Source organism: Mesoplodon bidens (genome assembly GCF_964165515.1).
Source record: "Mesoplodon bidens genome assembly, chromosome: 2".
NCBI lineage: Eukaryota > Metazoa > Chordata > Mammalia > Artiodactyla > Ziphiidae > Mesoplodon > Mesoplodon bidens.
Genome location: NC_138177.1, coordinates 29,695,167 through 29,719,970, shown reverse-complemented (window position 1 = coordinate 29,719,970; position 24,804 = coordinate 29,695,167). Strand labels below are relative to the sequence as shown.

Genomic DNA, 24,804 nt, shown 5'->3' with positions numbered 1-24,804 from the left:
AAAACCCACCAGACCTAACAAATGAAGAGGAAATAGGCAGTCTACCTGAAAAAGAATTCAGAATAATGATGGTAAAGATGATCCAAAATCTTGGAAATAGAATAGAGAAAATGCCAGAAACATTTAATAAGGACCTAGAAGAACAAAAGAGGAAACAAGCAATGATGAACAACACAATAAATGAAATTAAAAATACTCTAGAAGGGGGGCTTCCCTGGTGGCGCAGTGGTTGAGAGTCCACCTGACAATGCAGGGGACACGGGTTCGTGCCCAGGTCCGGGAGGATCCCACATGCCGCAGAATGGCTGGGCCCGTGAGCCATGGCCTCTGAGCCTGCGTGTCTGGAGCCTGTGCTCTGCAATGGGAGAGGCCACAACAGTGAGAGGCCCGCGTAATGCAAAACAAAAAAACAAAAACAAAAAACAAACAAACAAAACCTCTAGAAGGGATCAATAGCAGAATAACTGAGGCAGAAGAACAGATAAGTGACCTGGAAGATAAAATAGTGGAAATAACTACTGCAGAGCAGAATAAAGAAAAAACAATGAAAAGAACTGAGAACAGTCTCAGAGACCTCTGAGACAACATTAAGTGCACCAACATTCGAATTATAGGGGTCCCAGAAGAAGAAGAGAAAAAGAAAGGGACTGAGAAAATATTTGAAGAGATTATAGTTGAAAACTTCCCTAATATGGGAAAGGAACTAGTCAATCAAGTCCAGGTAGCACAGAGATTCCCATACAGGATAAATCCAAGGAGAAACATGCCAAGACACACACTAACTAATCAAACTACCAAAAATTAAATACAAAGAAAACATATTAAAAGCAGCAAGGGAAAAACAACAAATAACATACAAGGGAATCCCCATAACGTTAACAGCTGATCTTTCAGCAGAAACTGTGCAGGCTAGAAGGGAGTGGCAGGACATCTTTAAAGTGATGAAAGGGAAAAAACTACAACCAAGATTACTCTACCCAGCAAGGATCTCATTCAGATTTGATGGAGAAATTAAAACCTTTACAGACAAGGTAAAGCTGAGAGAGTTCAGCACCACCAAACCAGCTTTACAACAAATGCTAAAGGAACTTCTCTAGGCAAGAAACACAAGAGAAGGAAAAGACCTACAATAACAAACCCAAAACAATCAAGAAAATGGTAATAGGAGCATACCTATCAATAACTACCTTAAATGTAAATGGATTAAGTACTCCAACCAAACACACAGACTGGCTGAATGGATACAAACACAAGACCCATGTATATGCTGTCTACAAGAGACCCACTTCAGACCTAGGGACACATACAGACTGAAAGTGAGGGGATGGAAAAGACATTCCCTGCAAATGGAAATCAAAAGAAAGCTGGAGTAGCAATTCTCATATCAGACAAAATAGACTTTAAAATAAAGACGATTAGAAGAGACAAAGAAGGACACTACATAATGATCAAGGGATCAATCCAAGAAGAAGATATAACAAATGTAAATATTTATGCACCCAACATAGGAGCAGCTCAATACATAAGAAAATGCTAACAGCCATAAAAGGGGAAATGGACAGTAACACAATCATAGTAGGGGGCTTTAACACTTCACTTTCCCCAATGGACAGATCATCCAAAATGAAAATAAATAAGGAAACAAAAGCTTTTAGTGACACATGAAAAAAGATGGACTTAATTGATATTTATAGGACATTTCATCCAAAAACAACAGAATACACTTTCTTCTCAAGTGCTCATGGAACATTCTCCAGCACAGATCATATCTTGGGTCACAAATATAGCCTTGGTAAATTTAAGATAATTGAAATTGTATCAAGTATCTTTTCCGACCACAACGCTATGAGACTAGATATCAATTTCAGGAAAAAAAGTCTATAAAAATAGACACACGGAGGCTAAACAATACACTACTAAATCACCAAGAGATCACCGAAGAAATCAAAGAGGAAATCAAAAAATACCTAGAAACAAATGACAATGAAAACACGATTATGCACAACCTATGGGATGCAGCAAAAGCAGTTCTAAGAGCGAAGTTTATAGCAATATAATCCTATCTCAATAAACAAGAAACACCTCCAATAAACAACCTAAACTTACACCTAAAGCAATTAGAGAAAGAAGAACAAAAAAACCCTGAAGTTAGCAGAAGGAAAGAAATCATAAAGATCAGATCAGAAATAAATGAAAAACAAATGAAGGAAATGATAGCAAAGATCGATAAAACTAAAACCTGGTTCTTTGAGAAGATAAACAAAATTGATAAACCATTAGCCAGACTCATCAGGAAAAAAAGGGAGAAGACTCATATCAACAGAATTAGAAATGAAAAAGGAGAAGTAAAAAGTGACACTGCAGAAATACAAAGGATCATGAGAGATTACTACAAGAAACTATAGGCCAATAAAATGGACAACCTGGAAGATACGGACAAATTCGTGGAAAAGCATGATCTTTCAAGACTTTCAGCAGGAAATAGAAAGTATAAACAGACCAATCAAAAGCACTGAAATTGAGATTGTGATTAAAAATCTTCCAGCAAACAAAAGTCCTGGACCAGATGGCTTCACAGACGAATTCTATCAAACATTTAGAGAAGAGCTAACAACTATCCTTCTCAAACTCTTCCAAAATATAGCAGAGGGAGGAACACTCCCAAACTCATTCTACGAGGCCACCATCACTCTGATACCAAAACCAGACAAGGATGTCACAAAGAAAGAAAACGACAGGCCAATATCACTGATGAACATAGAAGCAAAAATCCTCAACAAAATACTAGCAAACAGAATCTAACAGCACATTAAAAGGATTATACACCATGATCAATAGGGATTTATTCCAGGAATGCAAGGATTCTTCAATATATGCAAGTCAATCAACGTGATACACCATATTAACAAACTGAAGGAGAAAAACCATATGATCATCTCAATAGATGCAGAGAAAGCTTTCGACAAAATTCAACACCCATTTATGACAAAAACCCTGCAGAAAGTAGGCATAAAGGGAACTTTCCTCAACATAATAAAGGCCATATATGACAAACCCACAGCCAACATCGTCCTCAATGGTGAAAAACTGAAACCATTTCCACTAAGATCAGAAACAAGACAAGGTTGCCCACTCTCACCACTCTTATTCAACATAGTTTTGGAAGTTTTAGCCACAGCAATCAGAGAAGAAAAGGAAATAAAAGGAATCCAAATCAGAAAAGAAGAAGTAAAGCTATCACTGTTTGCAGATGACATGATACTATACATAGAGAATCCTAAAGATGCTACCAGAAAACTACTAGAGCTAATCAATGAATTTGGTAAAGTAGCAGGATACAAAATTAATGCACAGAAACCTCTGGCATTCCTATACACTAATGATGAAAAATCTGAAAGTGAAATCAAGAAAACACTTCCATTTACCATTGCAACAAAAAGAATAAAATATCTAGGAATAAACTTACCTAAGGAGACAAAAGACCTGTATGCAGAAAATTATAAGACACTGATAAAAGAAATTAAAGATGATATAAATAGATGGAGAGATATACCATGTTCTTGGATTGGAAGAATCAACATTGTGAAAATGACTCTACTACCCAAAGCAATCTACAGATTCAATGCAATCCCTATCAAAGTATCACTGGCTTTTTTCACAGAATGAGAACAAAAAATGTCACAATTTGTATGGAAACACAAAAGACCCCGAATAGCCAAAGCAATCTTGAGAACGAAAAACGGAGCTGGAGGAATCAGGCTCCCTGACTTCAGATTATACTACAAAGCTACAGTAATCAAGACAGTATGGTACTGGCACAAAAACAGAAATATAGATCAATGGAACAGGATAGAAAGCCCAGAGATAAACCCACGCACATATGGTCACCTTATCTTTGATAAAGGAGGCAGGAATGTACAGTGGAGAAAGGACAGCCTCTTCAATAAGTGGTGCTGGGAAAACTGGGCAGGGACATGTAAAAGTATGAGATTAGGGCTTCCCTGGTGGCCCAGTGGTTGGGAGTCCGCCTGCCAATGCCGGGGACACGGGTTCGTGCCCTGGTCCAGGAGGATCCCACATGTCGCGGAGCAGCTAGGCCCGTGAGAGCCATGGCAGCTGAGCCTGCACGTCCAGAGACTGTGCCTCACAACAGGAGAGGCCACAACAGTGAGAGGCCCGCATACTGCAAAAAAAAAAAAAATGTATGAGATTAGAACACTCCCTAACACCATACACAAAAATAAGCTCAAAATGGATTAAAGACCTACATGTAAGGCCAGAAACTATCAAACTCTTAGAGGAAAACATAGGCAGAATACTCTATGACATAAATCACAGCAAGATCCTTTTTGACCCACCTCCTAGAGAAATGGAAATAAAAACAAAAGTAAACAAATGGGACCTAATGAAACTTAAAAGCTTTTGCACAGCAAAGGAAACCATAAAAAAGACCAAAGGACAACCCTAAGAATGGGAGAAAATATTTGCAAATGAAGCAACTGACAAAGGATTAATCTCCAAAATTTATAAGCAGCTCATGCAGCTCAATAACAAAAAATCAAACAACCCAATCCAAAAATAGGCAGAAGACCTAAATAGACATTTCTCCAAAGAAGATATACAGATTGTCAACAAACACATGAAAGAATGCTCAACATCATTAATATTTAGAGAAATGCAAATCAAAACTACAATGAGATATCATCTCACACCAGTCAGAATGGCCATCATCAAAAAATCTAGAAACAATAAATGTTGAAGAGGGTGTGGAGAAAAGGGAACACTCTTGGACTGCTGGTGGGAATGTGAATTGGTACAGCCACTATGGAGAACAATATGGAGGTGCCTTAAAAAACTACAAATAGAACTACCATATGACCCAGCAATCCCACGACTGGGCATATACCCTGAGAAAACCATAATTCAAAAGGATTCATATACAAAATGTTCATTGCTGCTCTATTTACAATAGCCAGGAGATGGAAGCAACCTAAGTGTCCTTCATCAGATGAATGGATAAAGAAGATGTGGCACATATATACAATGGAATATTACTCAGCCATTAAAAGAAATGAAACTGAGTTATTTGTAGTGAGGTGGATGGACCTAGAGTCTGTCATACAGAGTGACGTAAGTCAGAAGGAGAAAGACAAATACTGTATGCTAACACATATATATGGAATCTAAGAAAAGAAAATGTCATGATGAACCTAGGGGTAAGAGGGGAATAAAGACACACACCTACTAGAGAATGGACTTGAGGATATGGGAAGGGGAAAGGGTAAGCTGGGACAAAGTGAGACAGTGGCATGGACATATATACACTACCAAACGTAAAATAGATAGCTAGTGGGAAGCAGCCCCATAGCACAGGGAGATCAGCTCGGGGCTTTGTGACCACCTAGAGGGGTGGGATAGGGAGGGTGGGAGGGAGGGAGACGCAAGAGGGAAGAGATATGGGAACATATGTATATGTATAACTGATTCAGTTTGTTATAAAGCAGAAACTAACACACCATTGTAAAGCAATTATACTCCAATAAAGATGTTAGAATAAATAATGATAAAAAGCAGCAGTGTGGGTTGGGTTGCGGGGAAGCCATGCTTTAGTGTTTTCCTCCCACTAAATTATCTTTGATCCCCTGAAGTAGATAACATCGAAGTTAAAAACCACTGATCTAGTCCAATCCCTTCATTGTTGTGACCCCCGCTGAAAAACAGGCATACGATTCATTTAATTGAATGTAAACAGTAAATGACTTCTCAGAAAGCTCTACGGGAAAATTTCCTCAGATACTTAGTAGACATTAATACAGTCTACAGTGACAGGAGGCTGCCCAAGATTAGCAGTATGTGAATTGGATCCATCAATTCTGCATGAGGATTCACCAAATGTGCTCTGGCTTGTTTATCAATCTTGTCTCCCAAAGGGTGACCTTTTTTTTTTTTCCAAAGATGTGACTTTTTAAATATTTCACCCCAAATATTCTTTTCTTTTCTTTTTTTTTGAATTTTTATTTTTTATTGGAGCATAGTTGATTAACAATGTTGTGTTAGTTTCAGGTGTACAGCAAATGATTCAGTTATAAATATATATGTATCTATTCATTCTCAAATTCTTTTCCCATTTAGGTTATTACAGAATATTGAGCAGCATTCCCTGTGCTATACAGTAGGTCCTTGTTGGTTATCTATTTTAAATATAGCAGTGTGGCTTTTGAAGACTTCTCTAAAAATTGAGTCACAAGGGGGAGCTATTTGTTAATGTATTCATGTTTTAGGTGGGACTTCTCAAAGTTTCCCACAGAAGTATAATATTAATACTTTAATATTACTAAGTCTGGGCAGCCCTGGGCACTGAGCAAAATACTTCTGTGAGGTTTGGGAGAGAGGGAACATAAGGCAGCAAAGCCCTCACATGGCCCAGTTTCTTTGAAGTCTCCTGATTTATCTCAAAAATTAATGCAAATACTGTATTCTGTTCCATAAATTGTCCACATTTATTTTAGTACTAAAACAGTGTTTTACATTTTTTGGCACTTAAATTATTAATATCCCACATGTTTTTCTATCCCACTATCCTTGAAAAAATTAATGCTTCTAAAAGGTGTGCAGTTCTTACTAAGGTCACTTGTGCTCTCCAACTCAGTAAATCCAACAATCAAATCTCCTCTGTACTCCTATTTCCCTCCATCCTGGTTGCCTTTGATACAGTTGATCTTGCTCACCTTCTGAAGTACTCTTTTCTCCGGTTCCCTGAGACATAGCATTTATCTCCTCTGTAGGACTCTGCTCTGAGACCTAGTTTCTTCCCGTCTCTCTTTTCTGTTTCTCCTTTTCCCCTCTCTCCTTTTTTTTTCTTTTTAAAAATAAATAAATAAATTAATTAATTAATTTTTGGCTGCACTTGGACTTTCTCTAGTTGCATTGAGCGGGAGGCTACTCTTTGGTGCGGTGTGTGGGCTTCTCATTGCGGTGGCTTCTCTTGTTGTAGAGCACGTGCTCACACGCGGGCTTCAGTAGTTGTGGGACGTGGGCTCTAGAGCGCAGGCTCAGTAGTTGTGTCTCAAGGGCTTTGTTGCTCCACGGCATGTGGGATCTTCCCGGACCAGGGATTGAACCCGTGTCCCCTGCACTGGCCGGCGGATTCTCAACCACTGTGCCACCAGGGAAGTCCCCCTTCTCTTTTCTATTTAACTGTTCGTAGGTTATTTTATTCAATGTTTTGGCTTCAAATACTTTTTACAAGCTAATGCATTCCAATTTTCATCACAAGCCTGACTTCTCCCCTGAGCTCTGGACTCCTGTATCGAACTATTTATGTGATATTTGCACTGGTATTTGTAACAGCTGCTCAAACCTCATGTGTCTAAGACAACTCCACCATGCCTCACTTTGAGGTTTTTTTAATTCATTGTGCTGCATGCTCAGTGGGCATTTCCACTGAGTCTTCCGTTGGTGGAGGGGGGCGTGGATTTCTTCTACTCCTTTAGGCTCTCCTGGCTGGTCTGAGAATTAAACTGACATGAGACAGATTAACAGAAGAAAATCAAACAAAAGTTTAATAACATATACATGGGAGAGACCCAGGAAAACTGAGTACTCATATCATGCTGCTCACGACTTAAGCAGTAGTAGGTGCCAAGAAAGCACTTCTTACCAGATTTCACTGTGAAAAAGACTTATTTAGATGAGTTCTTGTAAATGGTTCACTCACTTCTAGAGTGTGAAAGTGTGATTTTCAGAAGTTAAAAACGTAACTTTTTTTTGCAAACATAAACTGAGCCCATGTCAAAGATTTAATCATCTCATTTATTAGTGAGGGAATCAGTATGTAAAGCCGGTTCAAAGAGCATTTAAGGAACTGAGTATTTATAGGCAGTTTAATAAAGAATGGTTAGAATAAATTATCTAGGTTAGAAACAAAACTGAGTCATATTTAAGAGGGCATTAGAATACAACCATTGGGATTATCTCTTCTACTAGAGAATCATTTGTAACTTTATTGGACATAAATCTATAAGTTAACATAATTTCACAGAATCTGAGTCCCTAATTAACAGTAAATAGAGGGGACTTCCCTGGTGGTCCAGTGGTTAAGACTTCACCTTCCAATGCAGGGGGCCCAGGTTCGATCCCTAGTGAGGGAACTAGATCCTGCAGGCTGCAACTAAGAGGCCCGCATGCTGCAACTAAGACCTGGTCCAGCCAAAATAAAAAAATAAATAATAAAATAATAAAGAAATAGTAAAGAAATAGTAAATAGAAAATTCAGGAAATGGTAACTTCTCTTAGAAAATAAAATAATCCTTGAGAGGATTGTTAAACAATGCTTCAGTGTGACAGTGAAAGGGCAGGCAGGTATCATCTTGGCCTCATTACTGTGTTTTGTGTGATTTTTCTTAAGAAGTGTGAGCAGGAAACTTTCATTCTATCCTGTGTACCTGTGGTGTTCTAACAAATGTGTGGCACAAAATGTGATGACAGAGTTCAGGGCATGCTACCCCAAAATATGGCACCTTGGCATACTGAATATCTTAAGCTGAAAGAGTTTGAGACAACAGCAGGAGCAGGAAAATCACTATGACACCCCCCATCCCCAAGTTCTCCCCTAAAACAGATCATAAAACTTCCATGTGAAAGGTACCCTCCCTGTACCAGGAGGAAGGAAGATGTTCTTATCACCAAAAATAGGAAATTTGGGGCTGAGAAACCTTACAAACCATGTCAAACTAACCCTTGTCTTCCTGGTTACTTTTTCACCATTTACTACCGGTAGCCCAAACCCCTCTGCCTTGTCAACTCTTCACAAATTTATTTTCTCCTTGTCTAAAAAGTATAAAAACTTCTTGTTCTGGTCACTTTTTAGGTTTTCATTCTTCATTCTTTTGCTCCTTCTCCATTTTTCAGACACATTGTTTGGAATCACAAAAGCAAATCAGATTCATTATTTATATCATGTTTTGTTTTCAATCAAAAGGAAATTTCTCAGTTTCTCTTTACATCTCATACACCCATATTGAGTTCTAAATGATTTTTAGCTGCTTCCAGAAACCAAATTTCCTCTCAAAAGATGATTTAATCCAGGAATTCCCTGGCAGTCCAGGGGTTAGGACTCAGCACTTTCACTGCCAGGGCCAGGGTTTGATCCCTGGTCAGGTAACTAACATCCCACAAGCCAGGCAGTGAGGCCAAAAAACAAAACAAAACGCTGCCCAACCAAAAAAAAAAAAAAAAAAAAAAAAAAGGAAGATGATTTAGGCTTGAGTACAGTCCAGGCTGTAATTCAGTGTGTTGCTCCAAAACCACTGCTGGAGAGACTCGGATGCCCTCAGCTGATTGGACCCAGAAAGCTGTGTTACTGTGGTTGACTGGTTTTCTGTCTTTCAAGTTAGTGGTGTTCTCAAAGGTTATGGGGAGTGGACATTCACAGAAAGATAGACAAAATGAAAAGGCAGAGGACTTTGTACCAGATGAAGGAACAAGATAAAACCCCAGAAAAAAAAATTAAATGAAGTGGAGATAGGCAAACTTCCAGAAAAATAATTCAGAATAATGATAGTGAAGGTGATCCAGGACCTTGGAAAAAGAATGGAGACAAAGATCGAGAAGATGCAAGAAATGTTTAACAAAGACCTAGAAGAATTAAAGAACAAACACCTAGAATAATTAAAGAACAAACAAACAGAGATGAATGATACAATAACTGAAATGAAAAATACACTAGAAGGAATCAATAGCAGAATAACTGAGGGAGAAGAACGGATGAATGACCTGGAAGACAGAATGGTGGAATTCAGTGCTGCAGAACAGAATAAAGAAAAAAGAATGAAAAGAAATGAAGACAGCCTAAGAGACCTCTGGGACAACATTAAATGCAACAACATTCACATTATAGGGTCCCAGAAGGAGAAGAGAGACAGAAAGGACCCGAGAAAATATTCGAAGACATTAGACACAAAAACTTCCCTAATATGGGAAAGGAAATAGCCACTCAAGTCTAGGAAGCACAGAGAGTCCCACAGAGGATAAACCCAAGGAGAAACACGCCAAGACACATAGTAATCAAATTGGCAAAAAATAAAGACAAAGAAAAATTATTGAAAGCAGCAAGGGAAAAATGACAAATAACATGCAAGGGAACTCCCATAAGGTTAACAGCTGATTTCTCAGCAGAAACTCTACAAGCCAGAAGGGAGTGGCATGATATACTTAAAGTGATGAAAGGGAAGAACCTACAACCAAGATTACTCTACCTGGCAAGGATCTCATTCAGATTCAAGGGAGAAATCAAAAGTTTTACAGACAAGCAAAAGCTAAGAGAATTCAGCACCTCAAACCAGCTCTACAACAAATGCTAAAGGAACTTCTCTAAGTGGGAAACACAAGAGTAGAAAAGGTCAGACAAAAACAAACCCATAACAATTAAGAAAATGGTCATAGGAACATACATATCAATAATTACCATAAACATGAATGGATTAAATGTTCCAACCAAAAGACACAAACTCGCTGAATGGATACAAAAACAAGACCCATATACATGCTGTCTACAAAAGACCCACTTCAAACCTAGGGACACATACAGACTGAAAGTGAGGGGATGGAAAAAGATACTCCATGCAAATGGAAATCAAAAGAAAGCTGGAGTAGCAATATTCATATCAGATAAAATAGACTTTAAAATAAAAAACATTACAAGAGACAAGGAAGGACATTACATAATGATTAAGGGATCAATCCAAGAAGAAGATATAACAATTATAAATATATATGCACCCAACATAGGAGCACCTCAATACATAAGGCAACTGCTAACAGCTATAAAAGAGGAAATCTATAGTAACACAATAATAGTGGGGGAATTTAACACCTCACTTACACCAATGGACAGATCATCCAGACAGAAAATTAATACGGAAACACAAGCTTTTAATGACACAATAGACCAGATAGATTTAATTGATATTTATAGGACATTCCATCCAAAAACAGCAGATTTCACTTTCTTCTCAAATGGACACAGAACATTCCCCAGGATAGATCATATCTTGGGTCACAAATCAAGCCTCAGTAAGTTTAAGAAAATTGAAATCATATCAAGCATCTTTTCCGACCACAACACTATGGGATTACAGGGAAAAAAACCGTAAAAAACACAAACACATGGAGGCTAAACAATACGTTACTAAATAGCCAAGAGATAATTGAAAAAATAAAGAGGAAATCAAAAAATACCTAGAGACAAATTACAATGAAAACAGGACGGTCCAAAACCTATGGGATGCAGCAAAAGCAGTTATAAGAGAGAAGTTTATAGCAATACAAGCCTACCTCAAGAAACAAGAAAAATCTCAAATAAACAATCTAATCTTACACCTAAAGGAACTAGAGAAAGAAGAACAAACAAAACCCAAAGTTAGTAAAAGGAAAGAAATCATAAAGATCAGAGCAGAAATAATTGAAATAGAAACAAAGAAAACAATAGCAAAGATCAATAAAACTAAAAGGTGGTTCTTTGAGAAGATAAACAAAACCAATAAACCTTTAGCCAATCTCATCAAGAAGAAGAGGGAGAGGACTCAAATCAATAAAATTAGAAATGAAAAAGGAGAAGTTACACTGCAGAAATACAAAGCATCATAAGAGACTACTACAAGCAACACTATGACAACCTGGAAGAAATGGATAAATTCTTAGAAAGGTATAACCTTCCAAGACTGAACCAGGAAGAAATAGAAAATATGAACAGACCAATCACAAGTAATGAAATTGAAACTGTGATTAAAAATCTTCCAACAAACAAAAGTCCTGGACCAGATAGCTTCACAGGTGAATTCTATCAAACATTTAGAGGAGAGCTAACACCCATCTTTCTCAAACTCTTCCAAAAATGTGCAGAGGAAGGAACACTTCCAAACTCATTCTATGAGACCACCATCACCCTGATACCAAAACCAAATAAAGATACTATAAAAAAAGAAAATTACAGACCAGTATCACTCATGAATATAGATGGAAAAATCCTCAACAAAATGTTAGCAAACAGAGTCCAACAACCCATTAAAAGGATCATATACCATGATCAAGTGGGATTTTTTTTTGTGTGTGGTATGTGGGCCTCTCACTGTTGTGGCCTCTCCCATTGTGGAGCACAGGCTCCGGATGCGCAGGCTCAGCGGCCATGGCTCACGGGCCCAGCCACTCCGTGGAATGTGGGATCCTCCTGGACCGGGGCACAAACTCGTGTCCCCTGCATTGGCAAGCAGACTCTCAACCACTGCGCCACCAGGGAAGCCCAATCAAGTGGGATTTGTCCCAGGGATGCAAGCATTCTTCAATATACACAAATCAATCAATGTGATACAGCATATTAACATATGATCATCTCAATAAATGCAGAAAAAGCTTTTGACAAAATTCAACACCTAATTATGATAAAAATGCTTCAGAAAGTGGGCATAGAGGGAACCTACCTCAACATAATAAAGGTCATATATGACAAACCCACAGCAAACATCATTCTCAATGATGAAAAACAGAAAACATTTCCTCTAAGATCAGGAACAAGACAAGGATGTCCACTCTCACCACTCTTGTTCAACATAGTTTTGGAAGTCCTAGCCATGGCAATCAGAGAAGAAAACGAAATAAAAGGAATACAAATTGGAAACGAAGTAAAATTGTCACTGTTTGCAGATGACATGATACTATACATAGAGAATCCTGAAGATGCCACCAGAAAACTACTAGAGCTAATCAATGAATTTGGTAAAGTTGCAGGATACAAAATTAATGCACAGAAATCTCTTGCATTCCTATACACTAACAACAAAATACCAGAAAGAGAAATTAAGAAAACAATCCTATTCACCATTGTAACAAAAAGAATGAACTACCTAGGAATAAACCTACCTAAGGACGTAAAAGCCCTGTTCTCAGAAAACTATAAGACACTGATGAAAGAAATAAAAGATGACAGAAACAGATGGAGAGATGTACCACATTCTTGGATTGGAAGAATCAATATTGTGAAAATCACTATACTACCCAAAGCAATCTACAGATTCAATGCAATCCCTATTAAATTACCAGTGGCATTGTTTACAGAACTAGAACAAAAAAATCTTAAAATTTGTATGGTGGCACAAAAGACCCCAAATAGCCCAAGCAGTCTTGAGGGAAAAAACAGAGCTGGAGGAATCAGACTCCCTGACTTCAGACTATACTACAAAGCTACAGTAATCAAGACAATATGGTACTGGCCCAAAAACAGAAATGTAGATCAATGGAACAGGATAGAAAGCCCAGAGATAAAGCCATGCACCTATGGTCAACTAATGTATGACCAAGGAGGCAAGGATATACAATGGAGAAGAGGCAGTCTCTTCAATAAGTGGTGCTGGGAAAACTGGACAGCTACATGAAAAAGAATGAAATTAGAACACTCCCTAACACCCCACACAAATAAACACAAAATGGATTAGAGAACTAAATGTAAGACTGGACAGTATAAAACTCTTAGAGGAAAACATAGGAAGAACACTCTGACATAAATCACAGCAAGATCTTTTGTGACCCACCTCCTAGAGTAATGGAAATGAAGACAAAAATAAACAAAGGGACCTAATGAAACTTAAAACCTTTTGCAAAGCAAAGGAAAGTACAAACAAGACGAAAGGACAATCCTCAGATTGGGAGAAAATATTTGCAAACAAATCAATGGACAAAGGATTAATCTCCAAAATATATAAACAGCTCATGCAGTTCAGTATTAAAAAAACAAACAACCCAATCCAAAAATGGGCAGAAGACCTAAATAGACATTTCTCCAAAGAAGACATACAGATGGCCAAGAAGCACATGAAAAGCTGCTCAACATCACTAATTATTATAGAAAAGCAAATTAAAACTACAATGAGGTATCACCTCACACCAGTTAGAATGGCCATCATCAAAAAATCTAGAAACAACAAATGCCGGAGAGGATGTGGAGAAAAGGGAACCCTCTTGCACTTTTTGTGGGAATGTAAATTGATACAGCCACTATGGAGAACAGTATGGATCTTCCTTAAAAAATTAAAATTAGAATTACCATATAACCCAGCAATCCCACTACTGGGCATTTACGCAGAGAAAACCATAATTCAAAAAGACACATGCACCCCAACGTTCATTGCCGCATTATTTGCAATAGCCAGGTCATGGAAGCAACCTAAATGTCCATCGACAAACAAATGGATAAAAAAGATGTGGTACATATATACAATGGAATATTACTCAGCCTTAAAAAGGAACACAGTTGGGTCATTTGTAGAGATGTGGATGGGTCTAGAGACTGTCATACAGAGTAAAGTAAGTCAGAAAGAGAAAAACAAATATTTTATATTAATGCATATATGTGCAATCTAGAAAAATGGTACAGATGAACCAGTTTGCAGGGCAGAAATAGAGTCACAGATGTAGAGAACAAATGTAAGGACACCAAGCAGGGAAGGCGGTGGGGGAAGTGGTGGTGGTGGTGGGATGAATTGGGAGATTGGGATTGACATATATACACTAATATGTATAAAATGGAAAACTAATGAGAACCTGCTGTAAAAAAAACTAAATAAAATAAAACTCAAAATTTCCAAAAATGCCAAGAAAGGTTAGTGGGAGTGGTTTAATTCTCCCACACCACTCTAGAGGACTCTGCTGTTTTAGTTGGAGCTCCTGCCTCTGCTTGTCTTCCTTCTTGGTTGCTTGTCTTTTCTGCTTTTGTCTGTTATTATTTTGGCTGCTGCCAGTGAACCATTACATCTGATTTTTTGCCTGTTTTTCACGTGCCAGGTACCTAAAAGTTAACTGAGGGTGGCTGAGGGAGGCCAGATTGCCTGGTACAAGTAAAGTAAGGTCAAATGACTGTAATGGATTTGTGGGTGTGAATATAGTTCTGTTTCTGTCCTACAGAGTGAATGGTAGGTGCTCGGATTACTACTCCCATGAAGACTCAAAGAGTTGGCTTGAAGAACTATAGTGAGCTCAATGTGGAGAGGCTGTTAGAACTTGTATGCATAAGAGGAGTCCAAGAAAATAATGTTTTTGAGCTTATTTATTTCGTCTTAAGTTATTATATGTACATACTGTTATTCAACTAGAAAATACAATCTCTGAAGCTTACTCCTTTTTTAAAAGTGACTTCCCCCCTTCACTTGGAAGATTTCCTTTTGGAAAGATAAATCTTCAGAAACTGCATAACAGAAGTATCTAATTGTAATGCTGAGCTTTGAACACATTTTATTTTATTTTATTTTACATCTTTATTGGAGTATAATTGCTTTACAATGGTGTGTTAGTTTCTGCTTTACAACAAAGTGAATCAGTTATACATATACATATGTTCCCATATCTCTTCCCTCTTGTGTCACCCTCCCCCCAACCCTCCCCATCCCACCCCTCTAGGTGGTCACAAAGCACCGAGCTGATCTCCCTGTGCTATGTAGCTGCTTCCCACTAGCTATCGATTTTACGTTTGGTAGTGTATATATGTCCATGCCTTTCTCTCACCTTGTCACAGCTTACTCTTCCCACTCCCCATATCCTCAAGTCCATTCTCTAGTAGGTCTGTGTCTTTATTCCCGTCTTACCCCTAGGTTCTTCATGACATTTTTTAAATTCCATATATATGTGTTAGCATACAGTATTTTGTCTTTCTCTTTCTGACTTACTTCACTCTGTATGACAGACTCTAGGTCCATCCACCTCATTACAAATAGCTCAATTTTGTTTCTTCTTATGGCTGAGTAATATTCCATTGTATATATGTGCCACATCTTCTTTATCCATTCATCCGATGATGGACACTTAGGTTGTTTCCAGCTCCGGGCTATTGTGAATAGAGCTGCAATGAACATTTTGGTACATGTCTCTTTTGGAATTATGGTTTTCTCAGGGTATATGCCTAGTAGTGGGATTGCTGGGTCATATGGTAGTTCTATTTTTAGTTTTTTAAGGAACCTCCATACTGTTCTCCATAGTGGCTGTACCAATTCACATTCCCACCAGCAGTGCAAGAGTGTTCCCTTTTTTCCACACCCTCTCCAGCATTTATTGTTTCTAGATTTCTTGATGATGGCCATTCTGACTGGTGTGAGATGATATCTCATTGTAGTTTTGATTTGCATTTCTTTAATGATTAATGATGTTGAGCATTCTTTCATGTGTTTGTTGGCAGTCTGTATATCTTCTTTGGAGAAATGCCTATTTAAGTCTTCTGCCCATTTTTGGATTGGGTTGTTTGTTTTTTTGCTATTGAGCTGCATGAGCTGTTTATAAATTTTGGAGATTAATCCTTTGTCAGTTGCTTCATTTGCAAATATTTTCTCCCATTCTGAGGGTTGTCTTTTGGTCTTGTTTATGGTTTCCTTTGCTGTGCAAAAGCTTTGAAGTTTCATTAGGTCCCATTTGTTTATCTTTGTTTTTATTTCCATTTCTCTAGGAGGTGGGTCCAAAAGGATCTTGCTGTGATTTATGTCATAGAGTGTTCTACCTATGTTTTCCTCTAAGAGTTTGATAGTTTCTGGCCTTACACTGAGGTCTTTAATCCATTTTGAGCTTATTTTTGTGTATGGTGTTAGGGAATGATCTAATCTCATACTTTTACATGTCCCCGTCCAGTTTTCCCAGCACCACTTATTGAAGAGGCTGTCCTTTCTCCACTGTACATTCCTGCCTCCTTTATCAAAAATAAGTTGACCATATGTGCGTGGGTTTATCTCTGGGCTTTCTATCCTGTTCCATTGATCTATCTTTCTGTTTTTGTGCCAGTACCATACTGTCTTGATTACTGTACTGTTGTAGTATAATCTGAAGTCAGGGAGCCTGATTCCTCCAGCTCCGTTTTTCGTTCTCAAGATTGCTTTGGCTATTCGGGGTCTTTTGTTTCTCCAAACAAATTTTGAAATTTTTTGTTCTAGTTTTGTGAAAAATGCCAGTGGTAATTTGATAGGGATTGCATTGAATCTGTAGATTGCTTTGGGTAGTAGAGTCATTTTCATAATATTGATTCTTCTGATCCAGGAACATGGTATATCTCTCCATCTATTTGTATCATCTTTAATTTCTTTTATCAGTGTCTTATAATTTTCTGCATACAGGTCTTTTGTCTCCTTAGGTAGGTTTATTCCTAGATATTGTATTCTTTTTGTTGCAATGGTAAATGGGAGTGTTTTCTTGATTTCACTTTCAGATTTTTCATCATTAGTGTACAGGAATGCCAGAGATTTCTGTGCATTAATTTTGTATCCTGCTACTTTACCAAATTCATTGATTAGCTCTAGTAGTTTTCTGGTAGCATCTTTAGGATTCTCTATGTATAGTATTATGTCATCTGCAAACAGTGAGAGCTTTACTTCTTCTTTTCCAATTTGGATTCCTTTTATTTCCTTTTCTTCTCTGATTGCTGTGGCTAAAACTTCCAAAACTAAGTTGAATAAGAGTGGTGAGAGTGGGCAGCCTTGTCTTGTTCCTGATCTTAGTGGAAATGGTTTCACTTTTTCACCATTGAGGGCAATGTTGGCTGTGGGTTTGTCATATATGGCCTTTATTATGTTGAGGAAAGTTCCCTCTATGCCTACTTTCTGCAGGGTTTTTGTCATAAATGGGTGTTGAATTTTGTCGAAAGCTTTCTCTGCATGTATTGAGATGATTATATGGTTTTTCTCCTTCAATTTGTTAATATGGTGTATCACGTTGATTGATTGGCATATATTGAAGAATCCTTCCATTCCTGGAATAAACCCCACTTATCATGGTGTATGATCCTTTTAATGTGGTGTTGGATTGTGTTTGCTAGTATTTTGTTGAGGATTTTTGCATCTATGTTCATCAGTGATATTGGCCTGTCGTTTTCTTTCTTTGTGACATCCTTGTCTGGTTTTGGTATCAGGGTGATAGTGGCCTGGTAGAATGAGTTTGGGAGTGTTCCTCCCTCTGCTATATTTTGGAAGAGTTTGAGAAGGATAGGTGTTAGCTCTTCTCTAAATGTTTGATAGAATTTGCCTGTGAAGGCATCTGGTGCTGGGCTTTTGTTTGTTGGAAATTTTTTTTTTTTTTTTTTTTTTTTTCTCTACGTGGGCCTCTCACTGTTGTGGCCTCTCCTGTTGCGGCGCACAGGCTCTGGACGCGCAGGCTCAGCAGCCATGGCTCACGGGCCCAGCCGCTCCGCGGCATGTGGGATCTTCCCGGACCGGGGCACGAACCTGTGTCCCTTGCATCGGCAGGCGGACTCTCAACCACTGCGCCACCAGGGAAGCCCTGTTGGAAAATTTTTAATCACAGTTTCAATTTCAGTGCTTGTGATTGGTCTGCTCATATTTTCTATTTCTTCCTGATTCAGTCTTGGCAGATTGTGCATTTCTAAGAATTTGTCCATTTCTTCCAGGTTGTCCATTTTATTGGCATAGAGTTGCTTGTAGTAATCTCTCATCTTTTGTATTTCTGCAGTGTCAGTTGTTACTTCTTTTTCATTTCTAATTCTGTTGATTTGACTCTTCTCCCTTTTTTTCTTGATGAGTCTGGCTAATGGTTTATCAATTTTGTTTATCTTTTCAAAGAACCAGGTTTTAGTTTTATTGATCTTTGCTATCATTTCCTTCATTTGTTTTTCATTTTTTTCTGATCTGATTTTTATGATTTCTTTCCTTGTGCTAATTGTGGGGTGTTTTTGTTTTTCTTTCTCTAATTCCTTTTGGTGCAAGGTTAGGTTGTTTATTCGAGATGTTTCCTGTTTCTTGAGGTAGGACTCTATTGCTATAAACTTCCCTCTTAGAACTACTTTTGCTACATCCCATAGGATTTGGGTCGTCGTGTCTCCATTGTCATTTGTTTCTAGGTATTTTTTAATTTCCTCTTTGATTTCTTCAGTGATCACTTCGTTATTGAGTAGTGTATTGTTTAGCCTCCATGTGTTTGTATTTTTTACAGATCTTTTCCTGTAATTGATATCTAGTCTCATAGCGTTGTGGTCGGAAAAGATACTTGATACAATTCCAATTTTCTTAAATTTACCAAGTCTTGATTTGTGACCCAAGATATGATCTATCCTGGAGAATGTTCCATGAGCACTTGAGAAAAATGTGTATTCTGTTGTTTTTGGATGGAATGTCCTATAAATATCAATTAAGTCCATCTTGTTTAACGTATCATTTAAAGCTTGTGTTTCCTTATTTATTTTCATTTTGGATGATCTGTCCATTCGTGAACGTGGGGTGTTAAAATCCCCTACTATGAATGTGTTACTGTCGATTTCCCTTTATGGCTGTTAGTATTTGCCTTATGTATTGAGGTGCTCCTATGTTGGGTGCATAAATATTTACAATTGTTATATCTTCTTCTTGGATTGATCCCTTGATCATTATGTAGTGTCCTTCTTTGTCTCTTCTAATAGTCTTTATTTTAAAGTCTATTTTGTCTGATATGAGAATTGCTACTCCAGCTTTCTTTTGGTTTCCATTTGCATGGAATATCTTTTTCCATCCCCTTACTTTCAGTCTGTATGTGTCTCTAGGTCTGAAGTGGGTCTCTTGTAGACTGCCTATATAGGTTCTTGTTTTTGTATCCATTCAGCCAATCTGTGTCTTTTGGTGGGAGCATTTAATCCATTTACATTTAAGGTAATTATCGATATTTATGTTCCTATTCCCATTTTCTTAATTGTTTTGCATTTGTTATTGTAGGTCTTTTCCTTCTCTTGTGTTTCTTGCCTAGAAAAGTTCCTTTTGCATTTGTTGTAAAGCTGGTTTTGTGGTGAACTCTCTCAGCTTTACCTTGTCTGTAAAGATTTTAATTTCTCCATCAAATGTGAATGAGATCCTTGCTGGGTAGGGTAATCTTGGTTGCAGGTTTTTCTCCTTCATTATTTTAAATATGTCCTGCCAGTCCCTTCTGGCTTGCAGAGTTTCTGCTGAAAGATCACCTGTTAACCTTATGGGGATTCCCTTGTGTGTTATTTGTTGTTTTTCCCTTCCTGTTTAATATGTTTTCTTTGTATTTAATTTTTGACAGTTTGATTAATATGTGTCTTGGGATATTTCTCCTTGGATTCATCCTGTATGGGACTCTCTGTGCTTCCTGGACTATTAACTATTTCCTTTCCCACATTAGGGAAGTTTTCAACTATAATCTCTTCAAATATTTTCTCAGTCCCTTTCTTTTTCTCTTCTTCTTCTGGAACCCCTATAATTTGAATATTGGTGCGTTTTATTTTGTCCCAGAGGTCTGTGAGACTGTCCTCAGTTCTTTTCATTCTTTTTTCTTTATTCTGCTCTGCAGTAGTTATTTCCACTATTTTATCTTCCAGGTCACTTATCTGTTCTTCTGCCTCAGTTATTCTGCTATTGATCCCATCTAGAGTATTTTTAATTTCATTTATTGTGTTGTTCATCGTTGTTTGTTTCATCTTTAGTTCTTCTAGGTCCTTGTTAAATATTTCCTGCATTTTGTGTATTCTATTTCCAAGATTTTGGTTCATCTTTACTATCATTATTCTGAATTCTTTTTCAGGTAGACTGCCTATTTCCTCTTCATTTGTTAGGTCTGGTGGGTTTTTATCTTGCTCCTTCATCTGCTGTGTGTTTTTTTGTCTTCTCATTTTGCTTATCTTACTGTGTCTGGGGTCTCCTTTTTGCAGGCAGCAGGTTCGTAGTTCCCATTGTTTTTGGTGTCTGTCCCCAGTGGCTAAGGTTGGTTCAGTGCGTTGTGTATGCTTCCTGGTGGAGGGGACTAGTGCCTGTGTTCTGGTGGATAAGGCTGGATCTTGTCTTCCTGGTGGACAGGTCCACGTCTGGTGGTGTGTTTTGGGGTGTCTGTGGCTTTATTATGATTTTAGGCAGCCTCTCTGCTAATGGGTGGAGTTGTGTTCCTGTCTTGCTAGTTGTTTGGCATAGGGTGTCCAGCACTGTAGCTTGCTGGTCATTGAGTGAAGCTGGGTGCTGGTGTTGAGATGATCTCTGGGAGATTTTTGCCATTTGATATTCTATGGAGCTGGGAGGTCTCTTGTGGATCAGTGTCCTAAAGTTGGCTCTCCCACCTCAGAGGCACAGCACTGACTCCTGTCTGTAGCACCAAGAGCCTTTCATCCACAGGCCTTTCATCCAAGAGCCATTCTCCCTCAGAATAAAAGGGAGAGAAAGTAGAAAGAAAGAATTAGTAGAAGTAGAAAGATAGAAAGAAAGAAAGAAAGAAAGAAAGAAAGAAAGAAAGGAGGGAGGGAGAGAGGGAGGGACGGAGGGAGGAAGGAAGGAAGGAAGGAGGGAGGGAAGGAAGGAAAAAAGAAAGAAAGAAAGAAGATAAAGTAAAATAAAATAAAGTAAGATAAAATAAAATAAAGTTATTAAAATAAAAATAATTATTAAGAAAAAAATTAAAACAAACAAACAAAAAAAACCGGACGGATAGAACCCTAGGAGAAATCGTGGAAGTAAAGCTCTACAGACAAAATCTCACCCAGAAGCATACACACACACACTCACAAAAAGGGGAAAAAATCATAAATGTTGTACTCAAAGTCCACCTCCTCAATTTGGGATGATTTGTTGTCTATTCATGTATTCCACAGATGCAGGGTACATCAAGTTGATTGTGGAGCTTTAATTTGCTGCTTCTGAGGCTGCTGGGAGAGATTTCCCTTTCTCTTCTTTGTTCGCACAGCTCCCGGGGCTCAGCTTTGGATCTGGCCCCTCCTCTGCGTGTAGGTCGCCGAATGGCGTCTGTTCTTTGCTCAGACAGGACGGGGTTAAAGGAGCAGCTGCTTCGGTGACTCTGGCTCACTCAGGCCGGGGGGCGGGGGAGGGAGGGGCACGGCGTGTTGGGGGGGGGAGGGAGGGGCACGGCGTGCGGGGGGGGAGGGAGGGGCGCGGCGTGCGGGGGGGGAGGGAGGGGCGTGGCGTGCGGGGGGGAGGGAGGCGCACGGCGTGCGGAGGGGGGAGGGAGGCGCACGGCATGGGGAGGGAGGCGCACGGCATGCGGAGGGGGGAGGGAGGCGCACGGCGTGCAGGGGTGGGGGCGGGAGGGGCACGGCGGGCGGGGGGGCGGAGGGAGGGGCACGGCGTGCGGGGGGGGGAGGGAGGGGCACGGCGTGCGGGGGGGGAGGGAGGGGCACGGCGTGCGGGGTGGAGGGAGGGGCACGGCGTGCGGGGGGGGAGGGAGGGGCACGGCGTGCGTGGGGGGGAGGGAGGGGCACGGCGTGCGTGGGGGGGAGGGAGGGGCACGGCGTGCGTGGGGGGAGGGAGGGGCACGGCGTGCGTGGGGGGAGGGAGGGGCACGGCGTGCGTGGGGGGAGGGAGGGGCACGGCGTGCGTGGGGGGAGGGAGGGGCACGGCGTGCGTGGGGGGAGGGAGGGGCACGGCGTGCGGGGCGGGCCTGCGGCGTCAGAGGCCGGCGTGACGTTGCACCAGACTGAGGCGTGCCGTGCGTACTCCCGGGGAAGTTGTTCCTGGATCCCGGGACCCTGGCAGTGGCGGGCTCCACAGGCTCACCGGAAGGGGGGTGTGGAGCGTGACCTGTGCTCACACACAGGCTTCTTGGTGGCGGCAGCAGCAGCCTTAGCGTCTTATGCCCGTCTCTGGGGTCCGCCCTTTTAGCCGCGGCTCGCGCCTGCCTCTGGAGCTCCTTTAAGCAGCGCTCTTAATCCCCTCTCTTCGCGCACCAGGAAACAAAGAGGGAAGAAAATGTCTCCTGCCTCTTCGGCAGGTCCAGACTTTTCCCCGGACTCCCTCCCGTCTAGCCGTGGCGCACTAACCCCCTGCAGGCTGTGTTCACGCCGCCAACCCCAGTCAGCTCCCTGCGCTCTGACCGAAGCCCGAGCCTCAGCTCTCAGCCCCGCCCGCCCCGGCGGGTGAACAGACAAGCCTCTCGTGCTGGTGAGTGCTGGTCGGCACCGATCCTCTGTGCGGGAATCTCTCCGCTTTGTCCTCCGCACCCCTGTTGCGGTGCTCTCCTCCGCGGCTCCGAAGCTCCCCTCTCCACCACCTGCAGTCTCTGCCCGCGAAGGGGCCTCCTAGTGTGTGGAAACCTTTCCTCCTTCACAGCTCCCTCCCACTGGTGCAGGTCCCGTCCCTATTCTTTTGTCTCTGTTTCTTCTTTTTTCTATTGCCCTACCCAGGTACGTGGGGACTTTCTTGTCTTTTGGGAAGTCTGAGGTCTTCTGCCAGCGTTCAGTAGGTGTTCTGTAGGAGTTGTTCCACGTTCAGATGTATTTCTGATGTATCTGTGGGGAGGAAGGTGATCTCCGCATCTTACTCTTCCGCCATCTTCCCCTCGTCCCCCTGCACACATTTTATTGTTGAACAAGACACTTTTACAGCTGTTTTTTTTTATTATTTTGTATGTATGTATGTATGTATTTATTTATTTGTGGTACGAGGGCCTCTCAGTGCTGTGGCCTCTCCCGTTGCGGAGCACAGGCTCCGTACGCGCAGGCTCAGCGGCCATGGCTCACGGGCCCAGCCGCTCTGTGGCATGTGGGATCTTCCCGGACCGGGGCACGAACCCGTGTCGCCTTCATCGGCAGGCGGACTCTCAACCACTGCACCACCAGGGAAGCCCACAGCTGGTTTATTTTTAATTTCCTTGAAAGAACTTGTGAAATATGGTTTGCCTCATAATGCTTCTCAATACTGTAGTTTTCATTTAAATTATAATTTTATGTTTAAAACCTGAATTATATGATAAGTGATAGAAGATAAAATGACTTTAATAATATTTCTAAATGTTATAGGATTATGAATCGTCCTTGGGACCTATGTTTCATTCTCAACCGAGGAGATGGAGAGACTCCTCACCGCCCCTTCTGAGGGAGACTGCTTCAGCATCAGTTGGAACCATGACCATTTTAAAGGCCCAAGTCAGAGCCCTAGCTGGATTTTCCAACCTCTTCCATTGAACTGCAGCACAACAGGTCAGTCACTTGATTGGTCGTTCCTTCCCTGTGTGTGAGATCTGATCAGAAATACTTGGTCGGGAACGGTCAGACTAGAGCTGGGCTGAGTTTCTTAAAGCAGATCCCAGTTTCTCCACTATCAGGACTTGAGGATTTCTGAAATTAAATTCCATGTACACTGTTGTGAGAATGTATGAGGTGGAGGATGTTTTATTTGCTGTTATGTAAATTTTCAGATAATGAGGTAATTCCCATTCATACATAGTTGCAATTATAATTAAAATTTGGTTCAATAAAAGACAAAGCAAACACTTTCATAATGTTTCATTTCTCAAGTTGATATCTTATTTTTTTTATAAATTTATTTATTTATTTTTGGCTGCGTCGGGTCTTCGTTGCTGCGTGCAGGCTTTCTCTAGTTGTGGCGAGAGCAGGCTACTGTTCATTGCGGTGCGCGGGTTTCTCATTGCGGTGGCTTCTCTTGTTGTGGAGCATGGGCTCTAGGCACGCGGGCTTCAGTAGTTGTGGCACACGGGCTCAGTAGTTGTGGCTCGTGGACTCTAGAGCGCAAGCTCAGTAGTTGTGGCACACGGGTTAAGTTGCTCTGCGGAATGTGGGATCTTCCTGGACCAGGGATCGAACCTGTGTCCCCTGCATTGGCAGGCGGATTCCCAATCACTGTGCTACCAGGGAAGCCCCTTAAGTTGATATCTTGATAAAACCTGATATTTCTCCAACTATTTACCATGAAAATTTGATTCCCAGTTAAAATGATTCCTACGCGGTAGCCTTTTCCTGGTATCACTTGTTCTTTGAGAACTGGGACAATGTTTCGAAGTCTATTCAAGGTGTAGAGGAAGGAAAACAGCAGGAAGACAAAGGCT

The 24,804-nt window shown here is 40.4% G+C and overlaps 1 long non-coding RNA gene across 1 annotated transcript in view; it reads left to right on the top strand.

Moving 5' to 3' along the window:
• Positions 1-24,029, top strand: part of LOC308611902 — a 79,651-nt gene extending 55,622 nt beyond the window's left edge. Inside the window, exon 3 of the long non-coding RNA XR_014015042.1 lies at positions 23,759-24,029. This is a non-coding gene — a long non-coding RNA (uncharacterized lncRNA). The remainder of the gene's footprint in view (positions 1-23,758) is intronic.
• The last annotated feature ends 775 nt before the right edge of the window (positions 24,030-24,804 follow it).